The sequence below is a fragment of the Tursiops truncatus genome, chromosome 12 (genome assembly GCF_011762595.2).
Source record: "Tursiops truncatus isolate mTurTru1 chromosome 12, mTurTru1.mat.Y, whole genome shotgun sequence".
NCBI classification, from domain to species: Eukaryota; Metazoa; Chordata; class Mammalia; order Artiodactyla; family Delphinidae; genus Tursiops; species Tursiops truncatus.
Genome location: NC_047045.1, coordinates 56201091 through 56226930, shown reverse-complemented (window position 1 = coordinate 56226930; position 25840 = coordinate 56201091). Strand labels below are relative to the sequence as shown.

The 25840-nt window shown below is 36.1% G+C and overlaps 1 long non-coding RNA gene across 1 annotated transcript in view; it reads right to left on the bottom strand.

Moving 5' to 3' along the window:
- The window catches only part of LOC141275966 (uncharacterized), a 50044-nt gene extending 34092 nt beyond the window's left edge, over positions 1-15952 (bottom strand). The window contains exon 1 of the long non-coding RNA XR_012324655.1: positions 15921-15952. This is a non-coding gene — a long non-coding RNA (uncharacterized lncRNA). The remainder of the gene's footprint in view (positions 1-15920) is intronic.
- Positions 15953-25840: the final 9888 nt, after the last annotated feature.

Below are 25840 nucleotides of genomic sequence, written 5' to 3'. Positions count from 1 at the left end.
ATCAATTTGTGGAGATCAAAATATAGAATATAGATCAAAATATTTAACAATATTTAGTCTTTTGATCCATGAACACAGTATATCTCTTCACTTATTTAGCTGTATCATTTTACTGAGCAACGTTTTGTAGTTTTCATTGTATAGGTCTTCCCCTCTTTTTTTTTTCAGATTTATTACTTTTTCGTATTTTAGATGCCATTGTAAGTAGCATTATTTTATTTAATTTTCCTATAGTTTGTTGGTAGTATATAGAAATATATTTTTATATATTTATCTTGTATCCTGCAACATGTCTATATTCACTTATTAATTATAATAGCTTTTTTTGTGGATTCCAAGGAATAGTCTACAAATCATCATGTTCTATACAAATGAAGTTACTTTCTTTCAAATCTGGATTCCTTTTATTTCTTTTGCTTACCATATTGTACTGGCTGAAACCTACAATATAAGGTTGATTAGAAGTGGTAAGATTGAGGGCTTCCCTGGTGACTCAGTGGTTGGGAGTTCCCCTGCCAATGCAGGGGACGCGGGTTCGTGCCCCGGTCCAGGAGGATCCCACGTGCCGTGGAGCGGCTGGGCCCGTGAGCCATAGCCACTGAGCCTGCGCATCCGGAGCCTGTGCTCCGCAACGGGAGAGGCCACAGCAGTGAGAGGCCCGCGTGCCGCAAAAAAAAAAAAAAAAAAAAAAAATTAGTGGTAGGATTGAATATCTTTGCCTTTTCCTCCTCTTAGGAAGATAGCATTAATCTTTCACCATAAATTTTCACCTACAAGATTTGCTGTAGGTTTTTCTTGGAAAGCGTTTATTCTGTTAAAGGAGGTTTCCTTCTGTGATGGTTAATTTTATGTAACAACTTTGCTAGGCTATGGCACCCAGTTATGTCATCAAACACCAGTCTAGATTTGCTATGAAGATATTTCTTAGATGTGATTAACATTTAAATCAGTAGACACTGAGTAAAGCAGATCACTTGCCATAACGTGTGTGAGTCTCATCCAGTCAACTGAAAGTCTTAGGATAAAAGATCGAGATCCCTCAAAAAGGAAGGAATTCTGCCTCCAGATTGCCTTCGTACTCAAGGTTGCAACATCAACTCCTCCCTGGGCTTATAGCCTGAGGGTCTGCCTGGCAGGTTCTAAACTTGCCAGCCCCCACAATTACATGCGCTAATTCCTTAAAATAAATACTTTCTTTAACCTCTCCCTTTCCCTCTTCCTTCCTTCTCTCCCTCCTTCAACCTCTCTCCCTTATCAACCCTCCCCCTTTCTCCAGGTAGATAGATAGATAGATAGATAGGTAGGTAGACAGATAGATAATAAATAGAAAGATAAAAGTATAGATATCTTATTGGCTCTGTTTCCCTGGAGAATACTAATATACCTCTATTCCTAGTTTGCTGAATGTTTTTAAAAGGAATAGAAGTTGGACTTTTATCAGTTTTTTCTGTATGTGTTGAGATGATCACATAATTTTTCTCCTTCAATTTTTTTCATTTTTGAATCATATCTTTAATTTTCAAATGTTAAATCAAACTTGTATTAACCACATGAACCTTGGTCATAATACTTTATCATTTATATATATTGTACTCGATTGGCTAAAATTTCTTTAATAATTTTTGCATCTATGTTTATATGGGATATTAATCTATTTATTTCCTTGTAGTGCATCTGTTTGGTTTTGATGTCAGAATAAAGCTGGCCTCAAAGAAAGTATTACTTCCTTTTCAATTTTCTCTCTATTTATATATTTTCTAGAAGAGTTTGACAGTGCTAAATAAACTCATTAGCTCTAGTAGGCTTTGATTTGTTTTCTTTTGTAAAATGCATAAAGTTTATTAAGTATACATGTCATCCTTAAATAAAGTTTTACATCTTCTTTTCTAATTTTCCTTCTTGCTTTATTTTACTGGCTAGTAGTTTAATTTCAATGGTGAATAAAAGTGGTGCGACTGATGCATCTATCATTCCCCATAAGGAGACTTTCTAGTCTTTCACTGTTATATGTACTGTTAATTGTAGTGTTTTCACAGATGTCCTCAATGAGGTTGGAAAGTTTCCTTGTTTTCTTGTTTTGGGAAAACTTTTTTAAAAATCATGAATCAGTGTTGAATTTTGTCAAATGACATTTTTGCATCTATTGAGGTGATCATATTTTTTTCCTATGTTTATGTTCTCATTTTGTTCTGTTGAAATTACATTGATTGACTTGAAATATTAAACCAACCTTGCATTCAGGGAATCAAGTGAGCTTGGTCAAGACTTATTATCTTTGTTATATATTGTCACATATGATTTGCTCATTGCTAGGGCTACCAAAAAGATGTACATGACTAAGTGGTTTGAAAAGAAATTTATTGTCTCACAGTTTTGGAAGCTAGAACTTAGCAACATTTAAATGGTAAACTCTTTTTTTCCCAAGCAATGATCAGTGACTGAAACCTCTTCTAATTTCTTTAACCTCCCAGCTTCTGCTTTCCTTTTGGCTCTTTGGAGTCTTGTTTATCATATACACATTTTAGGAATAATCTAAACAGTTGAAGGAAATGTGTATACAGAATTTGGGGGTGGGCATCCTTTCCTTCTTTGCTTCCTCACTTCTGAGGTCTTCCCTAAATTTCCATCTGTTCATGTCTTTTTCAACCTCTGTCTCTTCAGTCCGGTAAGACTGCAAATTTTTATTTGAATTCTATTATTCTGTATGTCTCAGGAAACTGGGGAGTGGCCTAGAGGGAAAACCAACTAAATAAGAATGTCATCGTGTTTACTGCTTTTCTGTAGAATATTGTGGCCCATACACTTTCTGATGCTTTCGATTGCTTTTAATGTCACTAAAAAGTTTTTTTTAATTCAGTTATAATAATTATCAACAGGAGCATAAGTCTCATAAAAATTACTATTTCTGGAATGTGAACTCTAATCAGTATTCTATTGGTTAAAAAAAAGTTTCATAATACAACCCCCTTCATGATTTCTATATATTAATTTACTTTTTTTTAAACAACTTCATTGGAGTATAATTGCTTTACAATGTTGTGCTTTCTGCTGTATAACAAAGTGAATCGGCTATATGTATACATATATCCCCTATGCCCTCCCTCTTGCATCTCCCTCCCACCCTCCCTACCCCACCCCTCCAGGTGGTCACAATGCACCGAGATGATCTCCCTGTGCTATAAACCTGCTTCCCACTATCTATTTACATTTGGTAGTGTATATATGTCAATGCTACTCTCTCACTTCGTCCAGGCTTACCCTTCCCCCTCCCCGTGTCCTCAAGTCCATTCTCTACATCTGAGTCTTTATTCCTGTCCTGCCCCAGGCTCATCAAAACCTTTTTTTTGTTTTTAGATTTCATATTTATGTGTTAGCATACAGCATTTGTTTTTCTCTTTCTGACTTACGTCACTCTGTATGACAGTGCCTAGGTGCATCCACCTCACTACAAATAACTCAATTTTGTTTCTTTTTATTGCTGAGCAATATTCCATTGCATATATATGTCACATCTTCTTTACCCATTCACCTGTCGATGGACACTTAGATTGCTTCCATGTCCTGGCTATCGTAAATAGAGCTGCAATGAACACTGGTACAAGACTCTTTTTGAATTATGGTTTTCTCAGGGTATATGCCCAGTAGTGGGATTGCTGGGTTGTATGGTAGTTCTACTTTTAGTTTTTTAAGAAAACTCCATACTGTTCTCCATAGTGACTGCATCAATTTACATTCCCACCAACAGTGCCAGAGGGTTCCCTTTTCTCCACACCCTCTCCAGCATTTATTGTTTGTAGATTTTTTGATGGTGGCCATTCTGACCGGTGTGAGGTGATGTCACATTGTAGTTTTTTTGTTTTTTGTTTTTTGTTTTTTTGCGGTATGCGGGCCTCTCACTGTTGTGGCCTCTCCCGTTGTGGAGCACAGGCTCCGGACGCGCAGGCTCATCGGCCATGGCTCACGGGACCAGCCGCTCTGCGGCATGTGGGATCTTCCCGGACTGGGGCACGAACCCGTGTCCCCTGCAATGCCAGGCAGACTCTCAACCACTGTGCCACCAGGGAAGCCCCACGTTGTAGTTTTGATTGGCATTTCTCTAATGGTTAGTGACGTTGAGCATCCTTTCATGTGTTTTTTGGCAATCAGTATACCTTCTTTGGAGAAACGTCTGTTTAGGTCTTCTGCCCATTTTTGGATTGGGTTGTTGGTTTTCTTGATATTCAACTGCATGAGGTGCTTATAAATTCTGGAGATTAATCCTTTGTCAGTTGTTTCATTTGGATTTTCTCCAATTCTGAGGGTTGTCTTTTTGTCTTGTTTATGGTTTCCTTTGCTCTGCAAAAGCTCTTAAGTTTCATTAAGTCCCACTTGTTTATTTTTGTTTTTATTTCCATTTCTCTAGAGGTGGGTCAAAAAGGATCTTGCTGTGATTTATGTCATAGAGTATCCTGCCTATGTTTCCTCTAAGAGATTTATAGTGTCTGGCCTTACCTTTAGGTCTTTAATCAATTTTGGGTTTGTTTTTGTGGATGGTGTTAGCGAGTGTTCTAATTTCATTCCTTTACATGGAGCTGTCCAGTTTTCCCAGCACCACTTGTTGAAGAGGATGTCTTTTCTCCATACTGTATACTCTTGCCTCCTTTATCAAAGATAAGGTGACCATATGTGCGTGGGTTTACCTCTGGGCTTTCTATCCTGATCCATTGATCTATATTTCTGTTTTTGTGCCAGTACAATACTGTCTTGATTACTATAGCTTTGTAGTATAGTCTGAAGTCAGGGAGCCTGATTCCTCCACCTCCATTTTTCTTTCTCAAGATTGCTTTGGCTATTCGGGGTCTTTTGTGTTTCCAAACAAATTGTGAAATTTTTGTTCTCGTTCTGTGAAAAATGCCATTGGTAGTTTGATACTGATTGCATTGATTCTGTAGATTGCTTTGGGTAGTAGAGTCATTTTCACAATGTTGATTCTTCCAATCCAAGAACATGGTATATTTCACCATCTGTTTGTATCATTTAAATTTCTTTCATCAGTGTCTTATAGTTTTTTGTATACAGGTCTTTTTTCTCCTTAGGTAGGTTTATTCCTAGGTATTTTTTTTCTTTTTGTTGTAGTTGTGAATGGGCGTGTTTCCTTAACTTTTCTTTCATATTTTTCGTCATTAGTTTATAGGAATGCAGGAGCTTTCTGCGCACTGATTTTGTATCCTGCTACTTTACCAAATTCATTGATTAGCTCTAGTAGTTTTCTGGTAGCATCTTTAGGATTCTCTATGTACAGTATCATGTCATCTGCAAACAGTGACAATTTTAGTTCTTCTTTTCTGATTTGGATTCCTTTTATTTCTTTTTCTTCTCTGACTGCCGTGGCTAAACCTTCCAAAACTATGCTGAATAACAGTGGTGAGACTGAGCAACCTTGTCGTCTTCCTGATCTTAGTGGAAATGGTTTCAGTTTTTCACCACTTAGAACAATAATGGCTGTGGTTTTGTCATATATGGCCTTTATTATGTTGAAGTAGGTTTCCTCTATGCCTACTTTCAGGAGAGTTTTTTACCATAAATGGGTGTTTAATTTTGTCAAAAGCTTTTTCTCCATCTATTGAGATGATCATATGGTTTTTATCCTTCAATTTCTTAAAATGGTGTATCACATTGATCGATTTGCATATATTGAAGAATCCTTGTATTCCTGGGATAAACGCCATTTGATCATGCTGTATGATCCTTTTAATGTGCTGTTGGATTCTGTTTGCTAGTATTTTGTTGAGGATTTTTGCATCTATGTTCATCAGTGATATTAGCCTGTAGTTTTCTTTTTTGTGACATCTTTGTCTGGTTTTGGATCAGGGTGATGGTGGCCTCATAGAATGGGTATGGGAGTGTTCCTCCCTCTGCTATATTTTGGAAGAGTTTGAGAAGGATAGGTGTTAGCTCTTCTCTAAATGTTTGATAGAATTCACCCGTGAAGCCATCTGGTCCTGGGCTTTTGTTTGTTGACCAATCTTTAATCACAGGTTCAATTTCAGTGCTTCTTTGGTGTGTTTATATTTTCTATTTCTTCCTGATTCAGTCTCAGAAGGTTGTGCTTTTCTAAGAATTTGTCCATTATTTCCAGGTTGTCCTTTCTTTTCTTTTGTGGTACGCGGGCCTCTCAGTGTTGTGGCCTCTCCCGTTGCAGAGCACAGGCTCTGGACGCACAGACTCAGCGGCCATGGCTCATGGGCCCAGCCACTCCACAGCATGTGGGATCTTCCCGGACCGGGGCACACACCCGTGTCCCTGGCATCGGCAGGTGGACTCTCAACTGCTGCGCCACCAGGGAAGCCCCAGGTTGTCCATTTTATTGGCATATAGTTGCTTGTAGTAATCTCTCATGATCCTTTGTATTTCTGCGCTGTCACAGTTGTTACTTCTCCTTTTTCATTTCTAATTCTGTTGATTTGAGTCTTCTCCCTTTTTTTCTTGATGAGCCTGTCTAATGGTTTATCAATTTTATCTTCTTAAAGAAACAGGTTTTAATTTTATTGATCTTTGTTAATGTTTCCTTCATTTCTTTTTCATTTACTTCTGGTCTGATCTTTATGATTTCATTCTTCCTACTATTCTGGGGTTATTTTGTTCTTCTTTCTCTAATTGTTTTAGGTGTAAGGTTAGGCTGTTTATTTGAAATTTTTCTTGTTTCTTGAGGTAGGATTGTATTGCTACAACACAATAACTTCCCTCTTAGAACTGCTTTTGCTGCATTCCATAGGTTTTGGGCCATCGTGTTTTCATTGTCATTTGTTCCTAGGTATTTTTTGAGTTCTTCTTTGATTTCTTCAATGATCTTTTGGTTATTCAGTAGTGTATTGTTTAGCCTCCATGTGTTTGTATTTATTACAGCGTTTTTCCTGTAATTGATATCTAGTCTCATAACGTTGTGGTCAGAAAAGATACTTGATACAATTTCAATTTTCTTAAATTTACCAAGGCTTGATTTGTGACCCAAGATATGATCTATCCTGGAGAATGTTCCATGAGCACTTGAGAAGAAACTGTATTCTGTTGCTTTGGGATACAATGTCCTATAAATATCAATTAAGTCCATCTTGTTTAATGTAACATTTAAAGCTTGTGTTTCCTTATTTATTTTCAGTTTGGTTGATCTGTCCATTGGTGAAAGTGGGGTGTTAATGTCCTCTACCATTATTTTGTTACTGTCGATTTCCCCTTTTATGGCCGTTAGTATTTGCCTTATATATTGAGGTGCTCCTATGTTTGGTGCATAAATATTTACCATTATTACAACATCTTGGATTGACCCCTTGATCATTATGTAGTGTCCTTCTTTGTCTCTTCTAATAGTCTTTATTTTAAAGTCTATATTGTCTGATATGAGAATTGCTACTCCAGCTTTCTTCTGATTTCCATTTGCATGGAATATCTTTTTCCACCCCCTGCCTTTCAACCTGTATGTGTCCCTAGGTCTAAAGTGGGTCTCCTGTAGACAGCATACATTCAGGTCTTGTTTTTGTATCCATTCAGCCAGTCTATGTCTTTTGGTTGGAGCAGTTAATCCATTTACATTTAAGGTAATTATCAATATGTATGTTCCTATTACCATTTTCTTAATTGTTTTGGGTTTGTTTTTGTAGGTCTTTTCCTTCTCTTGTGTTTCCTGCCCAGAGAAGTTCCTTTATGATTTGTTGTAAAGCTGGTTTGGTGGTGCTGAACTCTCTCAGCTTTTGCTTGTCTGTAAAGGTTTTGATTCCTCCATTGAACGTGAATGAGATTCTTGTTGGGTAGAGTTGTATTGGTTGTAGGTTTTTCCCTTTCATCACTTTAAATATGTCCTGCCACTCTGTTCTGGCTTGCAGAGTTTCTGCTGAAAGATCAGCTATTAACCTTATGGGAATTCCCTTGAATGTTATTTGTTGTTTTTCTCTTGCTGCTTTTAATATTTTTTCTTTGTATTTAATTTTTGATAGTTTGATTAATATGTGTCTTGGCATGTTTCACCTTGAACTTATTCTGTATGGCACTCTCTGTGCTTACTGTAATTGATTGACTATTTCCTTTCCCATGTTTGGGAAGTCTTTAACTATAATCTCTTCAAATATTTTCTCAGTCCCTTTCTTTTTCTCTTCTTTTTCTGGGACCCCTATAATTCAAATGTTGGTGCATTTAATGTTGTCCCAGAGGTCTCTGAGACTGTGCTCAATTCTTTTCATTCTTTTCTCTTTATTCTGCTCTGCAGTAGTTATTTCCACTATTTTATCTTCCAGGTCACTTATCTGTTCTTCTGCCTCAGTTATTCTGCTATTGATTCCTTCCAGAGAATTTTTAATTTCATTTATTGTGTCCATCATTGTTTGTTTGCTCTTTAGTTCTTCTAGATACCTGTTAAAAGTTTCTTGTATTTTCTCCATTCTATTTCCAAGATTTTGGATCATCTTTACCATCATTGCTCTGAATTCTTTTTTAGGTAGACTGCCTATTTCCTCTTCATTTGTTTGGTCTGGTGGGTTTTTACCTTGCTCCTTCATATTTCTGTGTCTTCTCATTTTGCTTAACTTACTGTTTTTGTGGTCTCCTTTCTGCAGGCTTCAAGTTTGTAGTCCCCGTAGTTTTTGGAGTCTGACCCCAGTGGGTAAGGTTGGTTCAGTGGCTTGTGTAGGCTTCCTGATGGAGGGGACTGGTGCCTGTGTTCTGGTGGATGAGGCTGGATCTTTTCTTTCTGGTGGGCAGGACCATGTCTGGTCCTGTGTTTGGGGATGTCTGTGAACTTTCTATGGTTTTAGGCAGCCTCTCTGCTAATGGTTGGGGTTGTGTTCCTGTCTTGCTAGTTGTTTGGCATGGGGTGTCCAGCACTGGAGCTTGCTGGTCGTTGAGTGGAGCTGGGTCTTAGCATTGAGTCAGAGACCTCTGGGAGAGCTCTCACTGATTGATGTCACGTGGGGCCGGGAGGTCTCTGGTGGTCCAGTCCTGAACTTGGCTCTCCCACCTCGGAGGCTCAGACCTGACACCCAGCCAGATCACTAAGACCCTGTCAGCCACACGGCAACTGAGGAACTCCCAGGCAGACGGGAATGTTAGAGAGGCTTCTGAGCCTGATCCGCCATCAGCCACCGAGCTTCTTCTGCCACCACAGCCTCCCTCTACCCTGTAGATGTATTTTTGATGTATTTGTGGGGAGGAAGGTGATCTCTACATCTTACTCCTCTACCATCTTGAAGGTCCCCCCTACTATTTATTATAATAATAAATTTAATACATTTATTATTTATTTTAATAATTAAAATTTGATTTTATGAAGCTTTTAATTTTATAATATAATAAGCAAAAAGCATTTCTAAAAGTAACATTCAATACTATTAGTGAGGTGCAAATATATATTCCTTATTTACAACATAATTCCATAATTTTAAATTTTTTAACATAATACTTTAAAATAACATCATATAAGCATAACTTAAAATATTATATGCAAGAAACTCCTTGGTCTGTCCATGTTTTTATTACAATTAGCATCTCTTGTTTCTTTTCCCTGTTTTGTGCAGACAACATGGTAACATACTTATATTAGCCAAAATTTGATGTAATCAAGAGAGGTACAAAAATCATTCTGTGTATAGAATCATAAAAGACTAGAAATCAGCCCTAGGAGAAGGTGAAGGTAAAATGAGCTGCTTTTGAGCTAAATTCTATTCCCCCAAAAGAGAGACTTAACTAGTGACTACTGCACCTCTTTTCCTTCCCTCAATTTTTATTGGTACTTTCAACTATTAAGTAGACTTATCTCAGACCCACAATACATAGGACATAGTTGACCACAAACTTAAGAAAAACGACTAAAGAAATGCTTCCTTTTAATATGTAGGACAATTAAATCTGTAATGATTAATTACTATGAATGTTTCACCTCTTTTTTTTAATGGGTGGGAACACAAAATTACAGAATGCTATTTTGCATAATACTGAAAATGATGTTCAGCATTGTATTCCCATAAAAACTTTTCAAGAGACTAATATGTTGCCACATTGTGTTGAGTATAGGAGATGTGAAAATGAGCTAGATGTAACCTTTACCTTGCAAAATATATGGTCATTCAATAACTCATCCTCCTTCCCCAAATCTCTCATGCCTATACCTGCCTCTCTGTTCTCATTGCTTAGTCTCTAATATACATTTTATAACAACACCTCTAAAATATAGCTACTTCCTGTGAGGCAGAGCATTATGGTGGAAAAAACATGATCTTTGAAGGCAGAGAGACTTTTAGATTCAAATCTTAACATTAACACTCATGAAATGTATGTTTTTGAAGAAGTTACTTCAACTCTCTTGGCTTAATTTCATCATTTGTAATATATGGGCATTAACATCTATATCAAAGTGTTTTTGCAGGGAGTAAATGAGATAACAGTTGTGCATGTCTCCTCAGAAATTATCAAGTCTAAATAAGTCTTTATTTCCTATCTTCTACTGGAATTGAGAAAATGATGTAAACATATTTTATAAACTGTAAATTAATCTAGTAATTTTAATTTTGTTTTGAATCCATCAATCATATTGCAGATACACTAATCTCCTTAAATTTGCTTTAACACACAATATGCCTCAAAAACCTTGATCAGCTTTCCATTTTCTTCCTCAGGTAGTCTAGCTCCACCACTCGACTTTCAAGGTCACCAAAAGTTGTTCACATCATCCCTATCCAATCATTTCCCGATTACTTCTTGAGGTCTACTGTAATTTCTAAATCTTCTCTGTACAATTTGAACAGGCATGCACATTCTCTCCCTTCTAGGCCTTGGATCTCACTTCTAGGACTTCTAGTCTTTGTTAGGATGGTTTAGCAAACTAATACATGTCATTTTCGAATCTTTGTTAATGTTCCCATAAAACCAGATGGAACACTCAGGGTAGCAAAATCAAACACTGTGGAAAATAGGTGACGATACACACCTCAAGAACAATACCCAAATAGTTTTGTTGGGTGACTCTGCAGGAGGAAGTAGAGGAAAGGCACAGGGATTTTTTAGAGCCATAACAGCTAGAGAACCCTCAAATTATCAAGCTCTGAAAAGCTTGGGAAGGAAATATGGGAACATTAACTGATTTGGAAAAGGACTTGACAGCTTCCAATTTGTGGGTACAATACAGGAAAACATGGTAAGATCACATGGTGTTGGAGTAGTCTGAACCCTCAAAACTCTATTTAAAAAACAAACAAAACAATCAAAACTCCTTCCAAAATCTGCTGGAGAGTAGAATGAGAAATAGGGGAGGGGCAAAGAAAGAAAAAGTCATCTAATATTGGAGAGGGGAAAAAAGACATAAGATCTCGGAGAGTATGAAGACATATTTTATCCAACACTTCATTAAACTAACAGAAGAGAGAGGTCTAGAACCATGAAGCTAGGAAATACAATTGTACCCACTTTTCTCTCCTAAGAATACAAGAAAATTAATCTGAAGCATTAGCAATGAAAAGGATTGCAGCCAAATCACAGATAAAATTATTGTAGCAAAACTGAAATTAAGGAGAAAGTTTATGTCCCTACAGACAATGAAAGTGCACTAGAATAATATTCCCACAAAACAGTTACCTAATCATTAAATATTAGCCCAAAGAATTTAAGAAATTTTTACAAACTATGAATTAATAGCTTAAGTAAAGAATTATACAAATTCATAAATGTGATGACTAGACGAAAGTATGATTTGAAAGACTGCTGAAAAAAACTTAGAAAGAATTCTAAATAAAAGAAAAAAAATCACTTCAGAAATGAAGACTAAACTAGAAGGGATACACATATACATGCACACGCACACACACACACACACACACACACACACACCCCAGCATGATTAATGGCTTAAGAGAAAGAAAAGATGGAAAGGGCTTAATGTTTGAAAAGCAAAACAAAATAGAGATAGGGCTTCCCTGGTGGCGCAGGGGTTGAGGGTCCGCCTGCCGGTGCGGGGGACGTGGGTTCGTGCCCCGGTCCGGGAGGATCCCACGTGCCGCAGAGTGGCTGGGCCTGTGAGCCATGGCCGCTGAGCCTGCGTGTCCGGAGCCTGTGCTCCGCAACGAGAGAGGCTGCAGCAGTGAGAGGCCCGCATACTGCAAAAAAAAAAAAAAAAAAAAAAGAAATAGAGATAAAAGGGGATTCAAAAGAAAATGATAAACATCACTGGAAGTTAGGCAAGATCCAACATATGAAAACCATGACCATAAAACAGAACAAATACTAAAAACACAATTCAAAAACACTTTCTTGAAAAAAGAAAGGCTGAAAGTACATATTGTAAGGCACATTATATATGTGGACAAATGATCCAGAAGAGGATACACTGTCACATTTAGTAAAAAAAAAAAATGAATTTTTAAGAAAAAGGAAAAGGGGGCAGGGGGGTAGTTTGAGCAGTTAGGCAAAAACATCAAGATATCTAAAAGGAAAAGAAAATTAAATTGTTGTTAGACTGTTTGACAGCAGTACTTTATGCCAGAAGACAACTGAAGAAACAGATTTGAGAAACACAATAAAAGAAAATGTAAGCCAATAATTTTTATATTCAGGCAAATTGCCATACATACATACAAGCATACTACATATACAAGCTGAAAAGCGTCCAACTCTTAGGAATATCAGGAGCCCAGAGAATATTACTTCCATGAGCATTCTGAAGGAATCTATTAAAGAAAAAGTTTCAGGCAAGTTAAATAAATTGGGAGTCATCAGCAAGATGTCTAGAAGAAGCTTTAAGGATATATTTATCTGCAGAACTAAAAGTAAATGATGGTTATAAAGAAAATAGTATAGTCACAAAAAACTACATTCTCTAAAAGTATAGATACATTACAATTATTTTACACTGAGTATGGGGAGCAAGAACTGATACTAAATGAGGTAGTCCAACAGATGGCACCCCAAAGTCATTTAAACCTAATTTTAAGTTTCTACATATAAATTCCTGTCTATAGGTAATACTGCAGATAGAGAAACAAGTTAAATGATACCACAGGAAGAAAGGTGTCAAACCCAGAATTCCTCAGGACACCTGACCCAGGTTCTTCAACAAGTCAATGGCATGAAAAACTAAAGGAGGACCATTCAACATTAGAAATAACCTAAAAAACATAATAACCAAGCACAGTGAGAGTTCCTTGTTTGGATCCTAATTCAAACCAACTGCAAAAAGATATTTTTTAGATATTTTGGGACATTTGAATATGAACTGGATATTAGATCATAATAAAAATTATAATTATGTAAGATGTGATAATGGCACTGTGGTTATGTAAGAAAATGCCTCCCCTTTTCGGAGATGCATATTGATGTATTTAGAGGTTGAAACGACATGAATTCTGCAATTTGCTTTGAAATACTTTAGTATAAATAATTGGAGGATAGATGGAGCAAGTTTGTCAAAATGTTGATGATTGGGTGATGACAGTGTTTCATAATAAAAGTTTAAAAAAAGAAAAGAAAAATGGCACCCAAAAGATTCCCAAGTCAAATACCTGGAACCTGTAAATGTTACCTTATTTAGAAAAAGAATCTTTGCAGATGTAATTAAGGACCTTGAGATGAGATCATTCTGGATTATCTGAGTGTTCCTTAAATCTAATGAAAAGAACCTTATGATACAGACAGAGGAGAACAGACAGAAGAGCAAGGAAGTAATGTGGCCATGGATGCAGACATTGGTGTGGTGCAGCAAAGGACTGCCAAGGAATGCCAACTGCCACCAGAAGCTGGAAAAAGCAAGGAATGCGATTTTCCCTAAAAGTCTCTGGAGGGGATTTGGCCCTGCTGACAGTCTGAGTTTGGACTTCTGGCCTCCAGAACTGTGAGAGAATAAATTTTTATTGTTCGAAACCACTAAGTTTGTGGTAATTTGTTATGGTAGCCCTATGAAACAAACACACTAAATTCATTAATAGTCATAGTATGGTGGGGGAAACTCAGCAAGGCCTAGAGTCCACTCTGTGTCCCACTGTCTCTGCATGGCCCAGCAAACATTTGTTTTTCCATCTCCATGTGAATTGCCTGCTCCCCTCTGTAGTCCCAAACAACTACCCCCAATATCTTTTGTCTTCAGCTGATATTTAAGGTGAGAATTTTGGCCTTTGTGGTGAGTTACTCAGTTTTCCTAGGTCTCTCCTATGTATACGTGTTATTAAACTTTTGTTTGATTTTCTCCTATTAATCTGTATTATGCCAATTTAATTCTTAGATCAGCCAGAAGAACCTAGAAGGGTAGAAGAATATTTCTTCCTCCCTAACATAGGAAACACATTCACCTCTTAAGGTTCTGAAGCAACACATTTCTCACTGAGGAATACTGATCTGGTTCATATACTGGATACCATGAGATACTGCTGTCTTTGACTGGAGCAGATAGGGTATATGAAATGGGTTCAGGCATGCTGTAAGGAGCCTGCTGCTTAGGCTATACAAGTTAGTCCATCCTATATTGAAGTGGAAGTCTCAGTGGTAGCTAAAGATAGTGAGGGATTTATGGAAAGCCCCAGTAGGTGAATCACAAGGCAGGCAGCTGGGGTGATGGAGCAAAGTCATGCTATCTACAGTGGAGAATTATACACTTTTTGAAAAACAGTTCCTGGTGGGCTACTGGGCCCTGGTAAAGATGAAACACTTGACAGTAGAACACCAAGTGGTCACACATAAGGAACCGCCTATCATGAGTTGTGTTCTGTTAGGTCCACTAAGTCATGAAGTCAGGTAGACACACCAGCCATCATAATAAGATGGAAGTGGTACATCTGGGATCAAGCTCAAACAAACCTAAAGCACATTAATAAGACACTAAAGCAGGCATCCCATAATCCTGTATCACCCACCATGCTTGCACCAGTGCCATTCCCTCAACCTACACTGATGGTCATATGAAAGGAGGAAGGTCCAATACAAACAAATGAAGAAATAGGAAAAAGGCTGAGTTTGGTTTACAAATGGTTGAGATTGCTTTGTCTTTGTATTTATAGATGACATGACGCAATACGGGAATTTCCTTGAAAGTAATCAGGAGTGGATAGCATAGAGTAATAAATATTGGTCATAGGTTGATAATTGTTAAAATTGTATGATGAATACACGGAAATTTATTACATCATTTTCTCTCATTTTTTACGTTTGGCGTTTTCCGTAATAAACATTTCTGAAGTAAATTAAAGGTGATTATAGACAAGAAAATAAGGAAGTCCTTGGTAAATTCCATAATATTAAATCTTCAATATGAAATATAATTTCTTGGAATGATATTCCATATTTTTCCATCACCAAGCCAATTAGCCTACCAAGAAATTTACAGTGATGAATATCAGTAGATTGGAATGTTGTGGTATTTAAAGGATTATTTTGTATGTAAGGGGTCGTTTTGTGCCTATTGCATTGGCAAGATGCTGAATGCTGAACTGAACTGTAAAAAGAATAATGTCTTTATCTTCAAAATCAAGAGCCCACAATATATTTATTGTCCTGTTACTACAAAATGTTCAGTTTGCAATCCAGTTTCTTTTGCATTTTAGTAGAGCAAATCTCTTAATTACACAGTCACATAAGTAGAATCATAGCATTTTTAAAAGTCAGAGAAAATTGAAAGATCATTTACTCTAACTCTTGTATTTTACAAAAGAGGAAACAGGATCTTTTAAAGTTCCCAAAGTACAATATTATTGACTGAGCTGAGACTAAAACCCAGAACTTCTGCCTCCCGATCCAGTGTTTCTTCCACTACCCACCCCAAAAACATGATAAGATAATGTCCCTTTCAAAAAAATCCATTCTGACTGCAACTGATGCAAACTTTCCAGTGAATATTGAAGAAAGGTTTCAATTTCAAAGGTTTCAATTTCAAAGGTTTCAATCAATTAACCTTAATTCGCCAAGATCTATCACAGTACCTGACATACAAGAGGCAGTTAATGAATGTCCACTGGAGAATAAAGGATGTGGCAGATCTACATATGAACAACTGCAAAACTTCATCTGAAAACAAAATAATTGTCACTTTTTGTCAATGAGATGACAGAGGTGATGTGATATGTTTCTGATATATAGACATAAATAGGTTTGAAGCATTATTGTTGGTGTGGGTTTTTTCTTTGTTTGTTTGTTCTGTGAAGTGAAACAAAACTCACTTCCAACAGTGCAACTTGGTATAAGCAGTATGTAAAGTATTTCTTGATTTATGTAAGGCTCATAAAAACCCAATATATAATTTTACTTAATCTAAGTAATGAAAAAAAATTAATATAATGTAACATAATGTATTAAAGTTTTATACCTCATAATTAGAATATATGCTAAAATCTCATCACTATTTCTCCCAAATAATTTAAAATTCTTTTTAGAGTGGAAAACTATTTTTTAAGTGTCAAAGAAATTTTAAAAAAAACCTGACTAAATTCACTTCCATGCCTGAAACAATCTATGAAACAATTTTTAAAACTTAATAATTATTATAAATAAATTCTTATCTGTTGTCTTTTATTTGTAAGGGAAATTCATTTTTTGCTCCTATGCACATAATCTCTAATAATGTAGAAAAGTTCTTTGAGTATGAACATCTCCATATGAATCCAATAGAAACATTTTACTGCTCTAGACAAATGAGTTACAGCAAATTAAATAGCTGATTCTTGTGTTTATGAGTGCTTCTTAGTGCACCCTTGTGGTCAAGTCATACCTTACAAATGCAACCTTAAAAATTTCAGAGCATAAAGCGAGATGGAAAAGAAGCAACTGTGAGTCATCTGTTTGCTACTTTCAGAAAGCACCAGCCGTTGTCCTACGTGGCTGTGGAAAAAAAAGGTTTAGTGTGACTTTTGTTTTTAGAAAAGGAGATACAAGATAAATGATTTGAATAAAAAGGCGAGGACAAAAAGATTATCTCAAATTAAGTTTGTAAGAAAGGCTATTGAAAATGATGTTGAATAATATCAACACTGAACAAATATCAGTAGATTCATTTGCTGCAATTTGCTTGTTCAAACTTCTGTGTTCTGTCATATGAGAAAATGGTATTTGGACAGTGCTTTCCAGTTTCTTTCAATTTGTCAAATCTACTCAAAACTCTTCTCTACATTTTTTTTTTTTTTTTTTTTTTTTTAGCGGAACACAAATCCTTGTCCTGGACAGAAATGGATGTTTTCTTCACATCAACTGATATACCAAGTGAGATAAAACATAGTATTTACCTTTTTTAAACAATTAAGCAAAAGAGCATTGTGCATACCTTTGAAAATGAGACAACAAAGAAAAATATTTGCAGGTTGGACAGCAAATTTGATATTTCTGACAAAATTAACTTTCAAAAAAAGTATTAATATTACATTTCTAAACATGTGTATTTCACAAGAAATAGAATTTGTCTGGGATACATAAGTTTATATAATAGCAAAACACAGTCTAAAACATTTCTCTTTTTCCTGATAACTTTTAAGAAACTTGTGGTTAACTCAGATAATTTTATATTAAAGAGAATCTCATGCAAAAGTAAATAGACATATATACAGAATATTTATATCAGTAGTGTTTGTAATAACAAAAATTTGTAAACAATCAAAAGTACACTGACAGGCAAATGGATGACTAAATTATTGTATATTCACAAAATGCAATAATGTCAAATAATGAATGAATAAATGTTACATATAATAACACTAAGGAATGTAAGCAATCTGAATTTAAGAGGGGGAAGGTCAGTTGTTTGATAGGGAAGAGAAGGAGTGAGGGAGTGCAGACCATGTCTTGGCTCTATAACCTTGGTCTCCATGACTGAGGTAACTAGTCTCTAGGAGAGGAACTGACTACCTTGATGGAGAATTATCAACACAGAGAGAGATAGACAAGATGAAAAGGCAGAGGGCTATGTACCAGATGAAGGAACAAGATAAAATTCCAGAAAAAACACTAAATGAAGTGGAGATAGGCAACCTTCCAGAAAAAGAATTCAGAATAATGACAGTGAAGATGATCCAGGACCTCGGAAAAAGAATGGAGGCAAAGACCGAGAAGATGCAAGAAATGTTTAACAAAGACCTAGAAGAATTAAAGAACAAACAGAGATGAACAATACAATAACTGAAATGAAAACTACACTAGAAGGAATCAATAGCAGAATAACTGAGTCAGAAGAACAGATAAGTGACCTGGAAGACAGAAGGGTGGAATTCACTGCTGCAGAACAGAATAAAGAAAAAAGACTGGAAAGAAATGAAGACAGCCTAAGAGACCCCTGAGAGAACACTAAACGTAACGAAATTCGCATTATAGGGGCCCCAGAAGGAGAAGAGAGAGAGAAAGGAACAGAGGAAATATTTGAAGAGCTTATAGTGGAAAACTTCCCTAACATGGGAAAGGAAATAGCCTCCCAAGTCCAGGAAGCTCAGAGAGTCCCATACAGGATAAACCCAAGGAGACACATGCTGAGACACATAATAATCAAACTGGCAAAAATTAAAGACAAAGAAAAATTATTGAAAGCAGCAAGGGAAAAACAACAAATAACATACAAGGGAACTCCCATAAGGTTCACAGCTGATTTCTCAGGAGAAACTCTACAAGCCAGAAGGGAGTGGCATGACATACTTAAACCGATGAAAGGGAAGAAGCTACAGCCAAGGTTACTCTACCCGGCAAGGATCTCATTCAGCTTCGATGGAGAAATCAAAAGCTTTACAGACAAGGAAAAGCTAAAAGAATTCAGCACCACCAAACCAGCTCTACAACAAATGCTACAGGAACTTCTCTAAGTGGGAAACACAACAGAAGAAAAGGACCGACAAAAACAAACCCAAAACAATTAAGAAAATGGTCAGAGGAACATACATATCGATAATAACCTTAAACGTGAATGGATTAAATGCTCCAACCAAAAGACACAGGATAGCAGAATGGATAAAAAAACAAGACCCATATATATGCTGTCTACAAGAGACCCACTTCAGACCTAGGGACACATACAGACTGAAAGTGAGGGAATGGAAAAAGATATTCTGTGCAAATGGAAATCAAAATAAAGCTGTAGTACAACAGTCATATCAGATAAAATAGACTTTAAAATAAAGAATGTTATAAGAGACAAGGAAGGACACTACATAATGATCAAGGGATCCATCCAAGAAGAAGATATAAAAATTATAAATATATATGCACCCAACATAGGAGCACCTCAATATATAAGGCAACTGCTAACAGCTCTAAAAGAGGAAATAGTAATACAATAATAGTGGGGGACTTTAACACCTCACTTACACCAACGGAGAGATCATCCAAAATGAAAATAAATAAGGAAGCAGAAGCTTTAAATGACACAGTAGACCATATAGATTTAATTGATATTTATAGGACATTCCATCCAAAAACAGCAGATTACATTTTCTTCTAAAGTGTGCACAGAACATTCTCCAGAATAGATCACATCTTGGGTCACAAACCAAGACTCAATAAATTTAAGAAAACTGAAATCATATCAACCATCTTTTCTGACCACAAAGCTATGAGATTAGAAATGAATTACAGGGAAAAGAAACGTAAAAAACACAAACACATGGAGGCTAAACAATACATTACTAAATAACCAAGAGATCACTGAAGAAATCAAAGAGGAAATCAAAAAATACCTAGAGACAAATGACAATGAAAACACGATGATCCAAAACCTATGGGATGCAGCAAAAGCAGTTCAAAGAGGGAAGATTATAGCTATACAAGCCTACCTCAAGAAACAAGAAAAAAATCAAATAAACAATCTAAACTTACAACTAAAGGAACTAGAGAAAGAAAAGCAAACAAAACCCAAAGTTAGCAGAAGGAAAGAAATCATAAATATCAGAGTAGAAATAAATGAAATAGAAACAAAGAAAACAATAGCAAAGATCAATAAAACTAAAAGCTGGTTCTTTGAGAAGATAAACAAAATTGATAAACCATTAGCCAGACTCAAAAAGAAAAAGAGGGAGAGGACTCAACTCAATAAAATTAGAAATGAAAAAGGAGAACTTACAACAGACAAAATACAAAGCATCTTAATAGAATACCACAAACAACTCTATGACAATAAAATGGACCACCTGGAAAAACTGAACTAATTTTTAGAGAGGAGAACCAGGAGGAAATAGAAAATATGAACAGACCAATCACAAGTAATGAAATTGAAACTGTGATTAAAAATCTTTGGGGCTTCCCTGGTGGTGCAGTGGTTGAGAGTCTGCCTGCCAATGCAGGGGACACAGGTTCGTGCCCCGGTCCAGGAAGATCCCACATGCCGTGGAGCAGCTAGGTCTGTGAGCCATAGGTGCTGAGCCTGCGTGTCCGGAGCCTGTGCTCCGCAACGGGAGAAGCCACAGCAACGAGTGGCCTGCGTACCGCAAAAAAAAAAAAAAAAATTCTTCGAACAAACAAAAGTCCAGGACCAGGTGGCTTCACAGGTGAATTCTATCAAACAGTTAGAGAAGAGCTAAAACCCATCCTTCTCAAACTCTTCCAAAAATATTGCACAGGAAGGAATACTCCCAAACTCATTCTATGAGGCCACCATCTCCCTGATACCAAAACCAGACGAAGATACTACAAAAAAAGAAAATTACAGACCAATATCACTGATGAATATAGATGCAAAAATCCTCAACAAAATACTAGCAAACAGAATCCAACAACACATTAAAAGGATCATACACCATGATCAAGTGGGATTTATCCCAGGGATGCAAGGATTCTTCAATATATGCAAATCAATCAATGTGATACACCATATTAACAAACTGAAGAATAAAAACCATATGATCATCTCAATAGATGCAGAAAAACCTTTTGACAAAATTCAACACCCACTTATGATAAAAACTGTCCAGCAAGTGGGCATAAGGGAACCTACCTCAACATAATAAAGGCCATATATGACAAGCCCACAGCAAACATCATTCTCAATGGTGAAAAACTGAAAGCATTGCCTCTAAGATCAGGAACAAGACACGGATGTCCACTCTCACCACTTTTATTAAACATAGGTTTGGAAGTCCTAGCCATGGCAACAAGAGAAGAAAAAGAAATAAAAGGAATACAAATTGGAAAAAAAGAAGTAAAACTGTCACTGTTTGCAGATGACATGATACTATACATTGAGAATCCTAAAGATGCCACCAGATAACTACTCGAGCTCATCAATGAATTTGGTAAAGGTGCAGGATACAAAATTATTGCACAGAAATCTCTTGCATTCCTATACACTAATGATGAAAAATCTGAAAGAGAAATTAAGGAAACACTCCCATTTACCACTGAAACAAAAAGAATAAAACACCTAGGAATAAACCTACCTAGGGAGACAAAAGACCTGTATGCAGAAAACTATAAGACACTGATGAAAGAAATTAAAGATGATACCAACAGATGGAGAGATATACCATGTTCTTGGACGGGAAGAATCAATATTGTGAAAATGACTATACTACCCAAAGCAATCTACAGATTCAATGCAATCCCTACCAAATTACCAAAGGAATTTTTTCCGGAACTGGAACAAAAAACCTTAAAATTTGTATGGAGACAGAAAAGACCCCGAATAGCTAAAGCAGTCTTGAGGGAAAAAAACGGAGCTGGAGTAATCAGACTCCCTGACTTCAGACTATACTACAAAGCTACAGTAATCAAGACTGTATGGTAGTGGCACAAAAACAGAAACATAGATCAATGGAAAAGATAGAAAGCCCAGAGATAAACCCACACACCTATGAGAAAGGAGGCAAGGATATACAATGGAGAAAAGACAGTCTCTTCATTAAATGGTGCTGGGAAAACTGGACAGCAAAATGTAAAAGAATGAAATTAGAACACTCCCTAACACCATACATAAAAATAAACTCAAAATGGATTAGAGACCTAAATGTAAGACCGGACACTGTAAAACTCTTAGAGGAAAACATAGGAAGAACACTCTTTGACATAAATTACAGCAAGATCTTTTTTGATCCACCTCCTAGAGTAATGGAAATAAAATCAAAAATAAACAAATGGGACCTAATGACACTTAAAAGCTTTTGCACAGCAAAGGAAACCATAAACAAGATGAATAGACAACCCTCACAATGGAGAAAATATTTGCAAACAAATCAATAGACAAAGCATTAATCTCCAAAATATATAAACAGCTCACGCATCTCTATAGTAAAAAAAAACAAACAACCCAATCCAAAAATGGGCAGAAGACCTAAGTACACATTTCTCCAAAGAAGACATACAGATGGCCAAGAAGCACATGAAAAGCTGCTCAACATCACTAATTATTAGAGAAACGCAAATCAAAACTACAATGAGAGGGGCTTCCCTGGTGGCGCAGTGGTTGAGAGTCTGCCTGCTGATGCAGAGGACATGGGTTCGTGCCCCGGTCTGGGAAGATCCCACATGCCGCGGAGCAGCTGGGCCCGTGAGCCATGGCTGCTGAGCCTGTGCGTCCGGAGCCTGTGCTCCGCAACAGGAGAGGCCACAACAGTGAGAAGCCTGCATACCGCAAAAAAAAAAAACAACAAAAAAACACAAAACTACAATGAGGTATCACCTCATACCAGTTAGAATGGGCATCATCAGAAAATCTACAAACAACAAATGCTGGAGACGGTGTGGAGAAAAGGGAACCCTCTTGCACTGTTGATGGAAATGTAAATTGATACAGCCACTATAGAGAACAGTATGGAGGTTTCTTAAAAAACTAAAAGTAGAATTACCATATTATGCAGCAATCCCACTATGGGCATATACCCAGAGAAAACCATAATTCAAAAAGACGCATGCACCCCAATGTTCATTGCAGCACTCTTTACAATAGCCAGGTCATGGAATCAATCTAAATGCCCATTGACAGACGAATAGATAAAGAAGGTGTGGTACATACATATAATGGAGTATTACTCAGCCATAAAAAAGAACAAAATTGGGTCATTTGTTGAGACATGGATGGATCTAGAGACTGTCATACAGAGTGAAGTAAGTCAGAAAGAGAAAAACAAATACCGTATATTAATGCATGTATGTGGAACCTAGAAAAATGGTACAGATGAACCGGTTTTCAGGGCAGAATTTGAGACACAGATGTAGAGAACAAACGTATGGACACCAAGGGGGGAAAGCCATGAGGGGGTGGGGGTGGTGGTGGGATGAATTGGGAGATTGGGATTGACATGTATACACTGATGTGTATAAAATTGATGACTAATAAGAACCTGCTGTATAAAAAAATAAATAAAATAAAATTTAAAAAGAAAAATAAATAAATTTAAGTGGGAAAAATAAGTCCAAAACTTAAAATATTGCATAACATTTTTATAAAGTTAAAAAATTAAAACAAAACAATCTACTTGTTAAATACGTCTTAGCGATGACTAAGACATATTTTTAAAAGCAACATAATATCCATATATGATCCAAGATAATAGTGACAGAAAGTGGTGAGACTCAGGTTGGGGTAGAAATAGTAAAAACCAGGTCATTAGATGTTTCATTTTCTAAATTGGGTGTTAAGTTAATTGGTACCAGTTATACTACTGCTTACAAACTAAACTAATACATAAAAACAAACTAATAAGATATGCAAGAGCCACTGATGAGTGTGTGTGGTAAAATAAAGATAAATATTAGTCAAATCCTGTTCCCCTGCGATACAAACTTAGAAACACTAAGATACAAAGGAAGATAAATGTTAATTAATGTATGTTTCTACAAAGTACAAAAAACATAATAGGTATGTAGCATAATTAGGCATTACAGATGTTGTAAAATTTTGTAGCTCATCCTGAAATCAATAATTCGCCTTCTAATGATCTATTCACATAATTTTACATGACGGCAGACAGCACATGTCTTTTGTTGATCCTTATGTGTCCCACATAAGGATCAACAAAGGATCAACAAAGCACAGTGCTTTGCATAGAGCTCTGCTTAATAAATACTTTATGACAAATGGATATATGATTCAAATATTAACCCAGTCTATATTCAAGAAGGCCCCTAAAATAAAAAGCAGGAGAAAATAATTATTTTCCAAAAAACATTATACACATACTTTAAAGTCATTTATATAAAAAATACTCTGAAACACGTTCCAAAGTATATGACAATAATTAATAACATCATCTTTTTATGAGAATATTCTCCTGAGGATATTTATCTAAAGTGTAGAAATAAAATTTTGCACTTTATTTTCAACCTTTATTATTTAAAAATTTTTAAATGCCGTATTTTCTTTCTAGTTAAATAATTTCTACTTGGTGGTTTATAATGAGACTAGGAATTCTGCCCACCAGCAGTCAAGACAAATAGTCTTTGCCTCATTAGAGAATCTGGTGTGTTATGAGAAAAAGCCAAGGCAAGAAGAACCTGGAACATGAGATAGGCCATGAATATGGCAAAGGATTTTAAGAAGATGCCAGCTGGCTTGGGGAAGAAGTAGAAGAGCCTTTCCTGGAATAAAATTGAATGATCATGCCAACCTAGAATTGGGTGAAATTTGGCACTAAACAGAGAGCCCTGGAGAAAGGCCAAGATGACTTAGTAGGAAAGACGAGAAAAGGGAGCAGGTGGGTAAACTCCATTGCAAACTCAAGTGTTGAAAACAGCCACACTTATACCTCTTCAGTAGAAATGGAAAGATCTCGAGAATATAAATATTAGTAACTTAATTTTACTTAGAATTCATTTAATTTTAAAAATAAAATGTCCCAGACATAATTAGTCTATTTTCAACATATCCTTCCCACACCAACCCCCAATAACAACATGCTAAAGGAAATATTTCTTATTTGCCTGTTATGTGCTAAGTATTTAAGTTAAACCCAGAGAAAATATACTTCAAATGAAGAAGTGAAGGGTGAACAGAGTATACCTAGGAGAAGGGGGTAAGGATGTGTGAAGATGTAAAGATGCATGACTATCTCACACATTTGAAGAACCCCAGGTTAAGTGAGGCTAGAGTACAGGGTATAAAAGGAAGAAATGGAAGATACTGGATTGAAATGATTATGGCCAGATTTAGACAGAAGCCTTCAAAATCATATTAAGCTTTAATTAGACTTTATTTTTCATGCTAAATGCTGTGAGAAGTCATGAAGTGTTTTAGCAGAGTTCTTGATCAACTATGTATTTTAGAAGGATTACTCTGGTTGCAGCAAAAGGAATTTATTAGAAGAGAGTGCAAATGAAGGAAGGGAGAGATATAGGAAACGTTAAAGATGTCCAGGTAAAATAGAATGGTGGAACTTACACATCTGGCTAAGAAGGAGTAGCAGGGACTGAATTTATATATAAATATAAATAATTAAATATATATATATATTAAATATATATATTATATATATATATTAAATATATATATATTAAATTATATAAATAATTAAGACACTATCAAAAAACTACTAGAGCTCATCAATGAATTCAGTAAAATTGCAGGATACAAAATTAATATGCAGAAATCTGTTGCATTTCTATATATTAACAATGAACTATCAGAAAAAGAAATTAAGGAAACACCCCATTTACCATCACATCAAAAAGAATAAAATACCTATGAATAAACCTACCTAAGGAAATAAAAGAGCTATACTCAGAAAAATATAAGACATGGATGAAAGAAATTAAAAGTAACACAGGTGGAAAGATATACCATGTTCATGTACTGGAAGAATTAATATTGTTAAAATAATCATAAAACCCAAGGCAATCTACATATGCAATGCAATCCTTATCAAAATACCATGGGCATTTTTCACAGAACTAGAAAAAATAATTCTAAAATCTTTATGGAAACACAAAAGACCCTGAATAGCCAAAA